General features: G+C 42.1%; 1 long non-coding RNA gene across 1 annotated transcript; it reads left to right on the top strand.

Moving 5' to 3' along the window:
• Positions 1–1058: 1058 nt before the first annotated feature.
• LOC141490130 (uncharacterized) lies at positions 1059–5668 on the top strand. The gene is made up of 2 exons (XR_012469065.1): positions 1059–1166; positions 5447–5668. It is a non-coding gene; the product is annotated as an uncharacterized LOC141490130 (long non-coding RNA).
• Positions 5669–15857: the final 10189 nt, after the last annotated feature.

Genomic DNA, 15857 nt, shown 5'->3' with positions numbered 1-15857 from the left:
CAGTGGTAAGTCCATGAGAGCCAAGAAGTCTGGCAGAGGTTGTAGCCTAGAGCTCAGAAGTGGGGAAGGGAGGAAGAGGCAAACCAGACAGAGATGTAGGCACAGTAAGCCCATGGATTTACTAGGTGGTAGAGTTGGTGGAGTGTGAATCTTAGAGACAAGAAAAACAGAGTTTTCAAATCTGGCTATAAGCACTTACTGGCTTGTGACCCTGAGCAAGATATTTCACCTCTATCTACCTCAGTCTCCTCAACTCCTCCTGGTTATTGTGAAGATTCAATGAAATAATATTTTTTAAGGTATTTAGCACAGTTCTTTAATTAGTAGATGCTTAATTTAGTAGGTGCTTAATAATTGTCTCTTTCTTTTCTTCCTCTGAGGCCCAGACTATGGGAACTTATTTTGCCATTGCAGCAAGCCCAAGCAATGTTAGTCCTGCCCCCCCCCCCCCCCCCCCGCCCAACCAGGAGAAACTCTCCTTTCTATAAAGAGAGTTTGTTTAGACTTCAGAGGAGCAATTCCATCACTACCTTTTCCTTTATTAATAAGGCATAGGACCATTGGGGTGTGAGGCTTAGCAAAACAAAGAACACTCAACTCAAAGTGAAGAAGACTTGGATTCATATCCTCCCTCAGATACTGAACTGCTTTGTAACATTCCACCCCCAACCCCCACCTCCCAGAAAATTATTTAATTTTTCTGAGCCTCAGTTTCCTGGGGAGAACAAAAGCATTTAACTCACAGTGGTAAAGGCAAAATGAGATTGTATATATAGTGCTTTGTGAACAATGAAACATCGTATAAATGTACATTATTCAACTTTTTTTAAGTTAAACCTGTAATTTCAATGAACTCTCAGTAAGAAAATTCAGCCCTGCCGATGCAGAATGGTACATCTTTGGGGGTTGCCTGAATGGTTAAAAATGTCTTATTCAGGATCAAATAAGCAGGATGTTGCCAAGTAGGGGCTTACACCAAGGACATCACAAAGGCCTTCATTCTATTTTCTACATCATACTCTGTCAAGGACCTCATTATCTTAAAGGAGGAATGGGGCTGGATTAATATAGCTGTGGTTCGGTACCGATCTGAGAAAAAAGGCAACAAGAATTAAAGGAAGGACGTCAGACTGTCGCTGGGGTCTATGACCTGTGCTTGTCAGAAGGTTAGGATGAGGTGGTATAAGATCTTTGAAAGACAGAGACAGAGAGAGGAAGAGATAGGAAGGGCCAGGGGGGAGGAAAAAGAAAGAGAGAAGAAAAGAGATGAAATAATTAGATAAAGAAAAGAAAGGAAAGAGAAGGAGAAATGGGAGTGTGTGTGTGTGTGTGTGTGTGTGTGTGTGTGTGTGTGAGAGAGAGAGAGAGAGAGAGAGAGAGAGAGAGAGAGAGAGAGAGAGAGATTGATTGTCTGAGTGGAGCCTATTTCCAATCTCTTGGTTCTAATATTCTATACAATTTCCTCTCAGAGCAGACACTATCTCTGGCTCTGTCTGAGTGTATAGAATAGTGAAAAGAAGGGTAACTGACAAATGGAAAATCAACAATTCTGAATTTAAATTCAAAATGTCAACTCTCTAATGAAGGAATGGGAGAGGTGCAGCTAAGCATATGAAAAACATATGAAATATATAAGAATACTTATATGAAACATAAAATAGGCTATGTGAAATATATTTTTAAATGTATGTAAATAAACAAGACATTTGATTGTTGACTGATCATGGAGGAATTGGAGAGATATAGCTTAGCATATGAAAAACACATGAAAATATATAAACATTTATATGAAACATGTTACATAAAATATATTTTAAAATGTATATGAGAAAGAAAACAAGGTATTTGGTTATCTGCTGGCCAGAGAGTCCATATGAGCAGTGATGAGAAATAGCTACTAAAAAAAAAATCAGTGAAATATTTGGTGTCATTAACAGAACAAATGAATTATCAGGTATACAGAAAATATCTTATATGTGCTGGGAACTGTCCTAGGTACTAGTGATACATACACAAGAATGAAGATTCTATGACCTCAAGGAGCTTACATTTTATTCTGAGCATCATTCAACATGTACCCAAAGAATTATATACAAAATAAATACAAGGTAATGATGGAGAAGGAAAATGCCAGCTTCTGCAGGATCAGGAAAGGGGTCATCTAGGAGTTGATGCTTGATACTGAGCATTGATAAAAACTGGAGATTCTAAGAGGTGAAGAGGGAGGGTATTCCAGGCTTGAGAGTCAGCTTGTGGAAAGCCACAAAAAATGTCTTGAATGAGGAGGAGCAGTAGCATTGGCCAGTTTGGCAGCATTGACCAGTCAAAGAAGCATGGACAAGGCAAAGGGCTTTACATAACTAATGGGGAGCTTGTATTTGATCCTAGAGATAATATGAAGTTATTAAAACTTATTGGAGGAGGGGGAATGGTTGTTGTGGTAGGATTTCTACTATAGGAAAATCATTTTGACAGCCATGTGGATGACAGATTGAAGTAAGGAGAGACTTGAGGCAGGGAGTCCAATTAGAAGATTATTGCAATAGTCTGAGCAAGTAGTCATGTGGAATGGAACATTGATGATAACCATTTGAGTGGAGGAAAAAAGTGGATTTATGAGAATTGTGAAATAAGCCTAGTCTCACAGGTTCAAAATTTCTCTTATTTTAAATGCAATAAGTGCTTATGAGTCATAAAAACTTCATTTCAATTAATTTACTATTTAAAGTTTAAAAACATGGTATCAGAATGAAAGAATGTAAAATATGACTCCTCTGTGAAAGGCAGAAATAGGAAGAAGCAGACTAAAGACAGTTCAAGCTCTAGGAAACATTTCTGACAACTTTCTACCCCTCTTTCCCTACCACTACCCCGAGGACAATCCTTTGATACTTCAAATTGGCCAATGGTTTAGGTTTGTTTTGAGGTTCCAGGGAACAGAACTAGAAACTGGATGAAAGTTACAGGAAGCAGTTTGGAAATAAATATAAGGAAAATGTTCTCATAGAACTGTTCATCAAGGAAAAAGACTACCTCATCAAGTGAGCCCCCTATCACTGAACATGTTCAAACTGGGGTGGCAAGACTACCTGATGGAGAAGACCCAGAAGGAAATTCTGGCATCTGGGAGAGGCTAGATCATCAGATCTCTAAGGTCCCTTCGCTTACTAAGTATCTATGATTCTTCAGAACTTAAAAAAATAGCTTATATAAAGGGGCTGGGCCCCAGAAAAGGAGGCAGCAAGCTGTCAGCACTGATGGAGTGGCCCCGAGTCACAGGCTCTCTTCTTTCTATATTTCCTTTCATAATCTGGTTTTCCCCTTTCCAATCTCATTTACTCCTAGGCTCACTACCCTTGCCAATAGCTCTTGGAAGGGTCAGGAGTTCGGGGGTGCACATAAAGGCTGGGAGTATAGTTCTGACTGAAAGAACTCATATCCCCCCACAACTGAATGACAATGACAATGAGTAACCCCTGTGACCTTTAATCAAAGGCTCCAGGAGAGTAAGCACGATGGATGGAGATCATTTCTTCAGCTCCAATTATACTGGTAACTTCCCCTGTCAAGAGGCAGACAGAATTGGAGAGTGGCTACTGAGATATAATGACCCTAAGAAGATTAAATGGCAAGGTCTCAGAAGAGAGCCACTAAGTGAGGGAGGGGGCTGAAAAGAAGAAGGTCACTCTCACTTTCCTCACATATGCCCCCCTGCATATCTGAAAATGCAGCAGAGGGGTTCCCTCCAGTCTTCCTTTCCTTCTTACCCCTTTCTTTTACCTTGAGGTCAGAAAGGCAGTTTAGGGAATGCAGAGTAGTTATCACACACACAAAAAAATTGGGTGATAGGAAAAATTAATTAGACTAAAATTCTGTGAAATGGGTGCTATTATGAGCATCCATTATGTAAATGAAGAAACTTATGTTGAGAAAAGTTACCATGATGTAAAATGAAGTAGTTGGATTGAAAGAGTTGGAAGGTTTCTCTTCCCAATTCTACAGCCATGACCTCATGGTATGCTAACAGAATCCACTTAGATGACTGAATCCTAATATTTATAGCTCATAGATTTAGAACTGCAAATCTACAGATTATGTAGGACAGAGGTTTTTAACCTTTCTTGCATCATGGACCCCTTTGAGAATTACATGAAACCAGTGGATCAAGAACCATGGAGATTTTCTACCTTTACAATTGCTGGAAATGTGCAATCCCAGTTAGGAGTTAGTTAAAAAAAAGATGTCAAGTCTTTTCCTATCCAGGATCATAGATGACCTGAAATCTTTCCATTGACCTTTGGTTAAGAACTCCAGATCTAATCCAATCCCCTCATTTTTACAAATGAGTGAAATAAAGCCCAGAGAGGTAGCCTCAGAGCCCCAGTTGTGATTTTCCTGGTGATACTAAGAGAAGTGTGAACCCACCGTTTGGTGAGATGGGTTCAGTTACATGATTCCCCAAAAAGGGATGAGATTTAGGAGGAGAACAATCATTCTTCCTGGTCAGGACTGACCACCACTGTCCTAGGATGTGGCTCTGTTTCAGGCTCTACAAGGAATCAGAGATGGAAGAAATTTAGAGATTATCTGGTCTAATTTCCACCACCACCACCCCTTTTTTTTTTAACAATGGAGGGAACTGAGGTTCAGAAAGATTAAGCATGTTATGGAAGTAATTCAGAGGCAACTAGAAGGAGGTAATTTGGGGAATATTCCATCTAGTGCTCCACTCTCTGGAATCTCTAACTGCTAGATTTGTCCTTTGGTTGGAGAGAACATAACAGGTCTGAGCCTTTGGGGGACAATCTGCCCTAAAGTATAGCCTCAGGGGGATGGATACAAATGTGGGGATCACATTTGTGATAGTTCTAAGAAAAAGTAGCTGTGACTTGACACCCTTGAAAGAGAACCTAGGAAGGGGCTGATTGTTCCTCTCTTTTCTGGATTGTTCATACCCCCAGGTTCTGGTCAGGGTTGTGGGGTGGACCTTGAGTGACATTCAATGGTCATCTGAAGATTGTAGAGGAACTTCTCCCCAGAGTAACCTCAGCTGTGTTTCTCTCAGTGCCGGACTGTATCTACTCAAATGGTCAAGCATCTGCTTCCCAAATCCAGCTTCCTTGAACCAGGCCCACTTTTCCCCGGGTCCAGATTTCCCAATGAAAACCAATTTAAAGGCAGGGTACTGGAGTAAAGCAGGGGGCAGAGGTGGGGGATTAGAAGGGATCAGATTGTGAACTAAAGACACAAGACCATCATGTTCACCTTCACCTAGGAGGTTCATAGACCTAGACGTGGAAGGGATCTCAGAGGTCATCCTCTCATTTGAAGAGTGTTTAGGCATCTTGTTCAAGCAGAATCAAGATTCTAAACTAGGACCTCTTACTCCAAAATAATAATAATACTAATAATACTAATAAACATGCTTTTTCCTTACACTTCACAGGAAGACTTTTGTCTCACTCCAGAACCAGTCCCCAAAGTCCTTCTCAGAAAACTTCTCCCCTTCACACATAGGGAGAAACACTCTGGATTTCCGAGTGCCTTTTTATTCTCTCCAATGTCTCCAGGAAAGAGAAGAATGAAGCCTAAATATTTTTACTTCTTCTGTTTCTGTCTCTTGGTTTCTGAGTTGATAGACAAAACAAGAAAAAGAAAAATGCATTGACTTTAGAGTCAAAGACACTTCTGTCTCTGATATTTATGGCCTATATGACCTTGAGCAAGTCATTTTACATCTGAGTCTCAGTTTATTTACCTAAAACAAACATTATGTGCCAGAAATTGTTCTAAGTGCTGAGAATACAAAAAGAGGCAAAAGACAAATTCCCTACCTTCAAACTCACAGTCTTATATGAATAAACAAATAAATGTAAACAGGCTTTATACAGGATAGATAGAAAATAAAAGGGGTTGGGGAAGCTTCCTGTAAAAAAGGTGTAAAAGAAGCCAGGCTCAGACTCATCTTCCTGAATCCAAATCAGCTTCAAACATTCACTAGCTCTATAACCCTAGGCAAGTCACTTCACCCTGTTTGCCTCAGTCTCCTCATCTGTAAAATGAGCTGGAGAAGGAAATGGCAAACTACTCCAGTATCTCTGCCAAGATAACCCCAAAAGGGGTCATGAAGAGTTGGACATGATGGAACAACAACAAAAGAAGCCAGGGAAGTCATTAGGTGGAAATAAGGAAGGAGAACATTCCAAGCCTGGGAACCAGTCCATATAAAACGAGACACCCCCTGAGACCCTTTCCAGTTCTAAATCTATGATCTTATAACGTTGGACAATTCACTTGGCCTTAGCTTCCTCATGTGTAAAATGAGCGCTTTGGACTAGATGAACTAATGGATACTAGAGTCCAGGAACCTAGAACAAACAATACTCATTGATTAATTAAGTAATTAATTAAGTGCTGGGGGAACACAGAGAAAGGAGATAAGGTCCCCCTGGAATGCAGAGGTACAGTCTCAAGTCTAACTTGCTTCTGGATTCTGACTGAAAAGGTAGTTCTCTAGAAGCCAAGAGCCGACAGTTTTGCTGTTGAGCCTGGGAGCTGAGTTAGAACAGCTTATTAATCTAATCCTAAAGCAAATTTACAAAATCATCAATGGATTTGCAGGAAGCTGATGAAAGAGGCTTCAGGGGAAACTGACAGTCATTCTGGAGATTTGCATCTGGCTATGGAAGGTGGAATGGAAAGAAAGGATGGTACTACTTAGGAATGGCTTCAGCTCCAGCTGCATTTGGGGATGGGACCATCATTCTCAGTCTAATCTCCCTCCCACTCCCTCCAAAGCCAAAGATGCTAAGAGGACAGAAGAGATTTAACACCTGCTAACTGACATTTATGTAGTCCTTTAAAGTTTGCAAAGTGCTCTGCCTAACATATATCATCTTGAGTCAGACCTAAAAGAGGAACCCAGATTTTTTTGACTGAGAGTTCAACACTCTATCAGTTAAACCCTACCCTCTTCTTACCCTAAATCACATGCTCTCCACTGCTCCAGTCTCACCAAAGTGCCAGGTTGCCAAGGGTCATCCAAGTAATCCTCTGGTTCAGCAAAGCTCTATATCTCTCATTTACTTTCTCTTGTTTCCTGGACCCTTCCCTGCCAGCCATAGCCACTAAAGAGATGCATCAGCTCAGCTTCCCCGCCCCCTTCAAAGATTTCCCACTGCCTTTTTGCCTGTCTAGGGTATCCCCACGCTAAGAAGCCAGACCAATGATGATGAAGCAGCTGGGCAACATTATTAGGGGACTGGGGTGCTGAGACTCTTGAAATTTTGTAGGAGTCTAACTCTCACAGTGGGTGGTGTTCACCACATAGAGGTAGAATGGGTTTGTGTCCTTTCTTCCAATCGTGTGACTTAGTTTCTCCATGCCTCATTTTCTACATCTGTAAAATAAGAGGGAAGGGAGAACTAGACAGCCAACTTTAAATCTGTTTCACTAAACCATAGACTGTCAAAACTAGAAGAGACCCAAAGGATCATCTAATGCAATTCTCTCATCTTAGGGGAAAAAAAGCCCAGAGAGGGGCAATGATTTGGCTAAGCTCACCCAGTAAGTTTGTGGGATAGCCATGCCTCAGTCCCAGTCTGAGACCCTTTCCCCTCCTCCATCTACCCCTCCTCCATCTACCCCTGATTATATTCACAACTCATTCCCTGAAGGACGGGTTTCATGATGGATCAACCTTAGCCAGCATCCCTCACCATAGCAACCAGCATCAGAGCCAAACTGCAGTGAGTTTGTAAAGGAATGGTTGGTCATCAACCTGGGCTTTAGCCAGAGGAGAGATAACCAGAGCAGCTGCAGTGGTAGAGAGGAAGGAGCCCTGGTCAGAGAATTTCAGGAGACCCTGGTGTGGGTCAAGTCCTCAGAGCCACTTGACCTTGGACAAGGCCCTTCCACCTCTGGGCTACCCCCACCCAAGTAAAATTAGGAGGTTCCATTAGATAATGTCGAGGGTCCCCCGCACCCAGCTCTGGCATTCTGTGAGATGCCCCACTGAGCCCAGAGTTTTGTACACAAACCTGGAATCCCCCTAGGGTGTGAATCTTGTTAACCTGTTTAGAGAGCACCAATCAATAAAGTAGAAGAAAAGAGAGTCTATTCCAGCCTAGCCTGGCTGGCTGGCCAACCTCTCAGCACCAGCCTGAACTGTTTCCTAATTAGTATCTTAATGTGACGGGCATATGCAATGAAGCATCAAAAAGAATTTAAATTCATTAACAACCATTGAAAGTCTTTCTTCAACACCGAGGTGGAATTATCACTTAAACTGCTTTTAAGGTCTCTACCATCTGCTCACCAACACCGGGGGGTGAAGGCTGCCTACCTTGGATAGGGCTTCGAGGGAGCTGTCTGGGGTTCTGGGCAATGATGAAGTAGACAGATGCCCACCCTCCTAGATGCCCCAGGCAGACAATTAAAGACAGTCTAGCTCTCCTTTCTTTGATTGGGAAAGAGTCTCCTGTTTGTAGCATTCTCTTGGAGCATCTGAGAGAAAAAGGAAATAAAAATGAAATTCAGTCCCTGCCCTTTTAGAGTTTACAGTCTAGGAAGCTGGGAGCTAACCAACAAGTATGAGACTTGTAGCTATCAAGTCTGCAAAAGATTAAGTGATTCCTTTTAAAAAAAAAAAAAAACCTGAAGTTTGGGTTGTTTAGTTTCAATTCCATAGCCCTTTCTTCTCCAATTCCACCTTCTTCCCAGAGAGTTCATTTTGAGGTTTCCCTGCCCTCAAGAGGTTTCCAGTCTGCCTACTCTATCAGGAAAGACTTAATTAAACTCCATTCTCATAGATGTTTTCCTAGGAAGTTATTCCCTATTCCCAGGGAATGCCCCCCTCAGTCTATTTAGAAAGACACAGCCTTTCTCTCATATAGGCACTTAAATGTCATCGTAGAGAGAATGTTCTGCTTGGAGTCAATGCCTTAGATATTCCTAGTAGCTGTGGGACCCTTGTCAAGTCATTTAACCTTTCTCAGCTTTAATTTCTTCACCCCTAAGATGGCACTAATAATAGCAGCCCCCTCTCAAGGCTGCTGTGAAGCTCATATGAGATAGCATACATAAAAGGCTTTGTTGGCTACGTGAGAAATACTTATTGGTAATGCAGACTACCAAGAGTTAAAGCCAAGATATGTGGGGAGAATGTAATACTAGCAGGAACTCCCCTCTCACACTTGCTTCCCTCTTCTTCTCCAACCCCTCCATCCTATGGAATTGGCAAACTGCATAAGGACAGCTAAGGGAAAGAGCTATCTTTGCAGTCAAGGGACCCAGAATCAAAAGGACACTCCTTGATGGGACAGAAAATGTGATCTTTATGAATTTCTTAGTTCAGATTCAAGGTAAATAGCAACTTGTCTTTCTGTGTGTGAGTTCAGCAATATCACAAAATTGTCTTGACCATCCAGTGAGGATGGAGGATCAGGCTGCAATGGTATAAAATGAGTGTAATGAGATATTTAAGATGTTTGGAGCATTCTATATTTGACCATGTGTGATTAGAAGTCTTTCTCATCTTACACAGTTTCTGTGGTGGAGAAAATAAATAGTTTCCCTAGATTTCAGACCCACAATACATATTGAATACCTCTTCTAGAAAGTGACCCTGTTACCTATTTACATTTTACTGAAGACATTTACATTTTACTCATAGACACAAGTCATACCTCAAGTCAGTTTTAGAGATTTCCCTGGAATTACTCCAGGATAACAGCAAGGTCAGAGACTGAAACTTGACCCCTCCCTTTAGGGCCACATTGCCCAGCTCCCTCCAGATCAAGCCAGTTCACGTAAGCCCAGAGTCTCTTGTGAGCCACACTTGCATATAATCTCATAATGTGAAGAGGGCTCGTTTAGGAGTTAGAAGATGTCCGAGTTCCAGTCTGAGTTTCAATCTTATGTGAATTTGGATATTCAGGTCACCCAGCACTCCAGAACCCCCGATCCTGCATGCAACTAAGAAATCATTTTCTTTCTCAGAAAAGGAGTCAGGACCTGGAGCTGAGGGAGAGCTGGGACTTACAGAACATCTGAAAGACAATGGGTCTCCAGACACATTTCCTATGCTGGTATCCCTTAGGATATCAGGAATTGGTGACCACCTAGCAGACAAGGAAGGCTTTTTCTAATAACAGAGACTTGGTCCTAGCTTTCTCCTTGTCACCTCCCTCCTACACACACACACACACACACACACACACACACACACACAGTTACTTCATTTGTAAAAGGAAGATATCAAACTAGATGACAACTAAGACCCTTTCCAGTTCTAAATCGATGATCTTCTACCTTAATTATTCCCCCAGATCAAGCCGTCATTCATATTTCCAGGCAAGTCACCTCAACCAAGGCCAGATCTCAATGTTGCACATTGGACTCATTCTTCCATTGGAACCTCCCCTTTTCAATTTTTCTGAAGATTGAAATGATCCAGGATGGATGAAATGAAGGTGGTGGAGGAGCTTGCCTAAGTGAAAGTGGAGTTGGAAACTTTTCCTTCCACCTTCCAGTAGCATCATCTTCAGCAGTAATACCATTGTTATTATTATTACTATCAAGCTTCCTAGTTTACAGATGATTAAACCAAGACTTAGGGATTTCCCCAAGCTAATCAGCAAAGCTAAGACTCAATCCAAGATACTCATCATGCGCACTACCATGTTTTTAAACAAACCAGGGGTCATTCCATTTGAGGGAGCCTCAGCTGGTTACGATTTCTCATTGCTGGTAATTAGTTTCAACACCCCAGTGAAAGCTGATTGACTGCCAGACAGTATTGAGATTCTCTCAGCATTGACTCTGAAAGAATACAAAAAGTGATTCTAACAAGTCCCCTTTGCCTTTGATGTCTAATCTAGCAGCCTTTAAAAAGAGAAACAAACAAAGGGAACATTTCTGGTTGAAATGTACTGAGAGTATCCCAATTTTGGAAAGATGATTAAATCAGTCCCAATCACCTGAAGAACACTATCTCCAATCACCCCAAATCATCATCCCAAATCACCAGTGTCAATCATCCCAGATTACCCCAATCACCCCCAAATCATTAACTGCAATCATCCCCAAATCATCAGCTTCTATCTCTAAAGCACTAATCGGATCCAAGCCTGTATGTATCAATGGCTGCAATCACCCCCAAAACACTAAATGCAAACATATCAAGGTCATCAACCCCTGTCACTCTAAGTCACTAGATAGCCCCAATCATGCCAAATTATTAGTTTCAAAATGGCAAATCTCCAGAATCACTAATTACCTCATTCACTCAAAAGGCATTTTCTTAAAGTAGTTCTTATATGAAAACCAGGCAAGATTCATTCTGGTATAATATATGAAGATCTGGGCTAAGAATCTGGGTTCAGCTGCCTCTGATACATTCTCCCTGTCACCCTGGGAAAGCCAGTTAACTTCTCAGTGACTCCAAGTAACTCAAATGTTCTCTATTGCAAAACCATTCTAGTTTTACATAGGTAAATAGAGTTTTCCCCATGAAAGTTCTATTCACCAAAGATTTCTCACCCCACCAAAAATACTAGGTGGTGAAAATCTAAAGACAAAAAAAATGAAAATATTCCTGTCCTCAAGGTGAGAGGAGAAAGGAGAAATAGCAGCATTTTATATCCTGCTAGGAGCTTGATTTCCTTTTCCAATGTGGACCCCGACTTTCTTCCCAATAGTCCCTTCTTCACTCCCTCCTCCTTTGACCACTCATCAGAGGGCTTCATTTCCTACCATTTTCCTACCATTTCCCTTCCTACCATGAAGGGAGAAAGCCTCCAATCACCTCTCATCTCTCAGTCTTTTTAAGATCATCTGTCTGATCTTAAATCACTCCAAGTCATTAGATCCAATCAACCCCAAATCAAGAGCCCCGACCATTTCATATTACTTGTCCTATCATTCCCCAAACACCAATACTAATCCCCAGTCTTCCCTCATTCCAAATCAAGTCCAAAGTTCCATATTCCTCCACTGAATCTTGTACAAAAGGTGGGATTCCAGTATTTTCCAGCTCTACCACTGGCATCACCAACTCAAGAAGCTCTGAAGGTTCCCTGGCTTGATGGCTTCATCCCTCAGCTATTCTCCTGGGGCTATACCATCCTGGTCACCAAGCACCAGACAAGTATGAAGCTATCTCAGCAAATAGCTGAAAATTGTCCCCTCCTATAGCCACATTCTCTTAGGATGACTCCTAGACTCACGGAAGGTCAATCTTAGATAGACCATCTAGTCTGATCATTGTCTGAGGAAGAAAACAGAGATTTAAAGAAGTTAGGTGCTCTGATCAACATCCCAGAGATATTTGATGGCAGAGAAGAGACTTAAAACATTGTTGTCACTCCCAAATCAGCAGCATTGTTTGCACTATAGTATGTTTGTCTTTCATCTCCCAGTGTCACACTTCTACCAATAGCTTCATTCCTAGAAATCATTGGAATCCAATGCTGATCTGATTAGGTCAGTCAATCTCTCGTGATTCTAAGGGATAGGAATAAGAATCACATAGAACTGAGAGGCAAGATTTCTAGTTCCATCCCCAGCACTGCCCTCACTTTGCCAATTAAACTTAGACAAATTAGTCCATCTCTGACAGATGGATTTAATCATCATTCCAACCACCCTTCCTAAAGAGAGAAACTCAATTAAATTATTTGCTGAAGTTCCTAGGACTGTAGATTTAGGGCTAAAAGGGGCCTTACAAATCACCTCAACCAACCCTATCATTTTACAGAGTTGAAACACGAAGAGCCAAAGAAGTCAAGAGGCTTACTCAAGGAGAAACAGATGTGAACCCAAGACTCCAAAGCCAGTCTTCTTTCCCCTGCATGAAACTGCTTCCCAAGTTCAATATGCCTCATGATCACAACCAGGTAGGGACACCCTTAATCTAAGATTTAGCAAGGTCAACCCACCCCTGCTCCTTCCTCTCTCTAGAGCAAAAATGCAAGAAAGGATTCCCCAATTCTCTGGCCCTGGGGAGGTTCTCTGGAGGTCTCACTGCTTAGAAGTTAGCAGGAAGAGAGAGAATGACTTAAGACAGCCAATGTGATTAAAGGGCCTGTTCTCATATTCCTAGACTTGGTTCTCTGAGGGTCTGATAGATACCTTGCTGTGTGAAGATTGAAAACTGATAAGCCGTGAGCCAGTCGTCCTCTCCTGCCTCCCGGGTGTCCTGCAAAGTCATCACTTCAGAGCGGGAGCCAGTGCTGCTGCCATCTAATTAGCCATTGAAGTAACGAGGGCCCTGGCAGTTCCCAAGCATCCTGGGAGCGCCTGCTGCCCCCACCATCGTTCTAGGACATTAGCTTCCTATTAGGAGATATTTCACAGACGTAAACACAAACATAGCCCTGGGAGAAGGATTGGTTTGGGGGAAGGGAGGGGAAAATGAGAGGAGGGTAGGAGAGTAGGGAACCTTGGGGGTGGGGGAGAGGAGAAGGATGCTACTGAAATTTCTTTACTAATTCTATAATTAATTCACTCTACGTTGTAGCAGGGAGACAAAGACTTGAGCAGAGAAGGCCTGTACAAAATGGAATTGAAGACTGAGGTGTTGTTTAAAGGCAATCTTTGATGACTGAGGCAGGAGAGGGGAAATAATGTGGTATGGAAGAAAGGGCCCTGACAATAATAACAGAATATAAAAAAAAAAGATGGTTTTTGTCTACTTGTACAATAAATCACAGAATACTAAATAACAAAAGAAAAATAGCAGGATAGTGACTTTCTCACTTTAGGTTCCTCGTCCTAAACTCCATCACCATCATCATCATCATCATGACAATCATCATCTTCATCATCTTCATCACACCCTTGGTGCCTCCAACAATGCCTGACTCACAGTAGAAGCTTAATAAGTATTTGTAGTTTGCTTCCTTCTCTCCTTATTTCCTCAGCATCTAGGTGAGTACCCTAAACATAGTAAGCCTGTTAATTAATATTTGTTCATTGATTATCAGAAGAGTAGAAGATTATAAGATGAAAAACTGACAATAGTAACATCTGGCAATATGTAGCAATTTCGCAAGTCGTTTTACCTACATTATTTCATTTGACCCTCACAATATAACCCCTTGGTGTTCTGTTGTTTCAATTATGCCCGACCCTTGGTGACTCCATTCTTGGCAAAGATACCCGAGAGATTTAGCCATTGCCTTCTCCCAGCTCATTTTGCAGATGAGGCAACTGAGGCCAACAAGGTTAACTGACTTGCCCAAGGTCAGACAACTTAAGTTTCCAAGGCCAGGTTTGAACTTAGGACTCCAACTTCACCACTCTATCCTCTGGGCCACCTAAGGTAAATACTCCGGCTCCTCTTCTTACACAGGAGCAAACTGAGTCTCAGAGAAGTTTGCTGACTGGCACAGAGTCGCACAACTCGTATCATGAGCAGAGCTTTTTGACACCAAGCACTATACTTTGCCCCCTACACCAGGCTGTCTGACACTAAGGGGGGAATTACCCTATGGGGAGGGATGTGGAGTAGAGGAGGTGATAGATAGGAGGGAGTAGGGAATGGCAGGATGTAGGGGTACAGCATGGGAAGGAACCATGATATGGAGGACTGTGGTATAAAGGCTATGAATGTTATATGGAATGGGGTGTGATACGGGGCCAAGGGGTATCTAGAAAAGGAGATATAGGAGAAATATAGGGAGAGAAATGATGTCTAGAGGAGGGGCAGGTTGTTTCTTCTTTGTGGAAACAATCCAGATCTGTACTTTGTCCAACTAATTGTCCCACTCTGTCACTTGGTCTTGTATAATAACTGGTTTGGGTGGCAAGGAATAGACATAGCTCTCCTCCTTCTCTCCCTCCCTCTGGTTTTTTTTTCTCTGCCAAGTTCAGAGTCTCACAATCTCACAGAGGTGGGAATAGGGGAGGAGGAATCCAATGAGTGTTTATGCTTAGAATATTTGATCACTAGAGGCTGGGAAGGGTGTGATGGGAAATGAAGCCCTCTGATGAGCGGTCAAAGGAGGAGGGGGTGAAGAAGGGACCATTGGGAAGAAGGTCAGGGTCCCTAAAAGACCACATTGGAAACAGAAATCAAGCTCCCAGCAGGATATAAAATGCTGCTGTTTCGTCCCTAAAACAATCCCCACTCTCATCTCTTCAGGCAGAAGAGCTCTGGAAGTACCAAGTGGATTGGCTCCCCCTTGAAGTGGAACAAATGTTTCCCTCTTGTTAGGAGAGATTGAAGGCAACAATAGGGAACAGCTGACAGCCAGGGCCCCATCATTCTGCTGCTCTGAAGGAAGGAACTAGAAAACACAGGTGCAAGTAGAGCCAGGCATGCCTGAAAACATTCAAAAATAGTCAGCTGAGCCAAATATATACACAAAGACAGCTACAAACAAACGCACACATGAACTTGGGGTCCTCCAATGTGCCCAAGGGCACTTAGACTAGACCAGGTGAGGGAACAGCCCTGCAATCAATATGAGGAGGAGGCTTGTCCCAATGAGCTGTACCAAACAGGTGGATAAGAGAGTAGGGAGATCTGTTCCTGCAACTATTTCTATTTCGTTACTTGATTCCCCTGTTCCTGACAAAGAATCTCGAAATTCTTTATTAATTTTATCATAAATTCTATAATTAATTCACTCTACATTGTAGCAGGGAGAGAGATGGTAGGTCTTGGAAGGAAAAATGAGTCATGGGCTTGGGCAGAGATGCTATGTCACAGTGGAATTTAAAAGGGGGTACATAAAGACAATCTGTTGCCCATCATTTTTTTTCTCCTGCTCATCAGCACCAATGCAAAGTGAAATGCTCCTTCTTCTTAATTGTGGGAAAAGTGTTAAGGGTTTGAAAGCCCAGATGGAAAC

This window comes from Macrotis lagotis, chromosome 5, assembly GCF_037893015.1.
Source record: "Macrotis lagotis isolate mMagLag1 chromosome 5, bilby.v1.9.chrom.fasta, whole genome shotgun sequence".
NCBI classification, from domain to species: Eukaryota; Metazoa; Chordata; class Mammalia; order Peramelemorphia; family Peramelidae; genus Macrotis; species Macrotis lagotis.
This window is presented reverse-complemented; position numbering and strand designations above follow the sequence as displayed.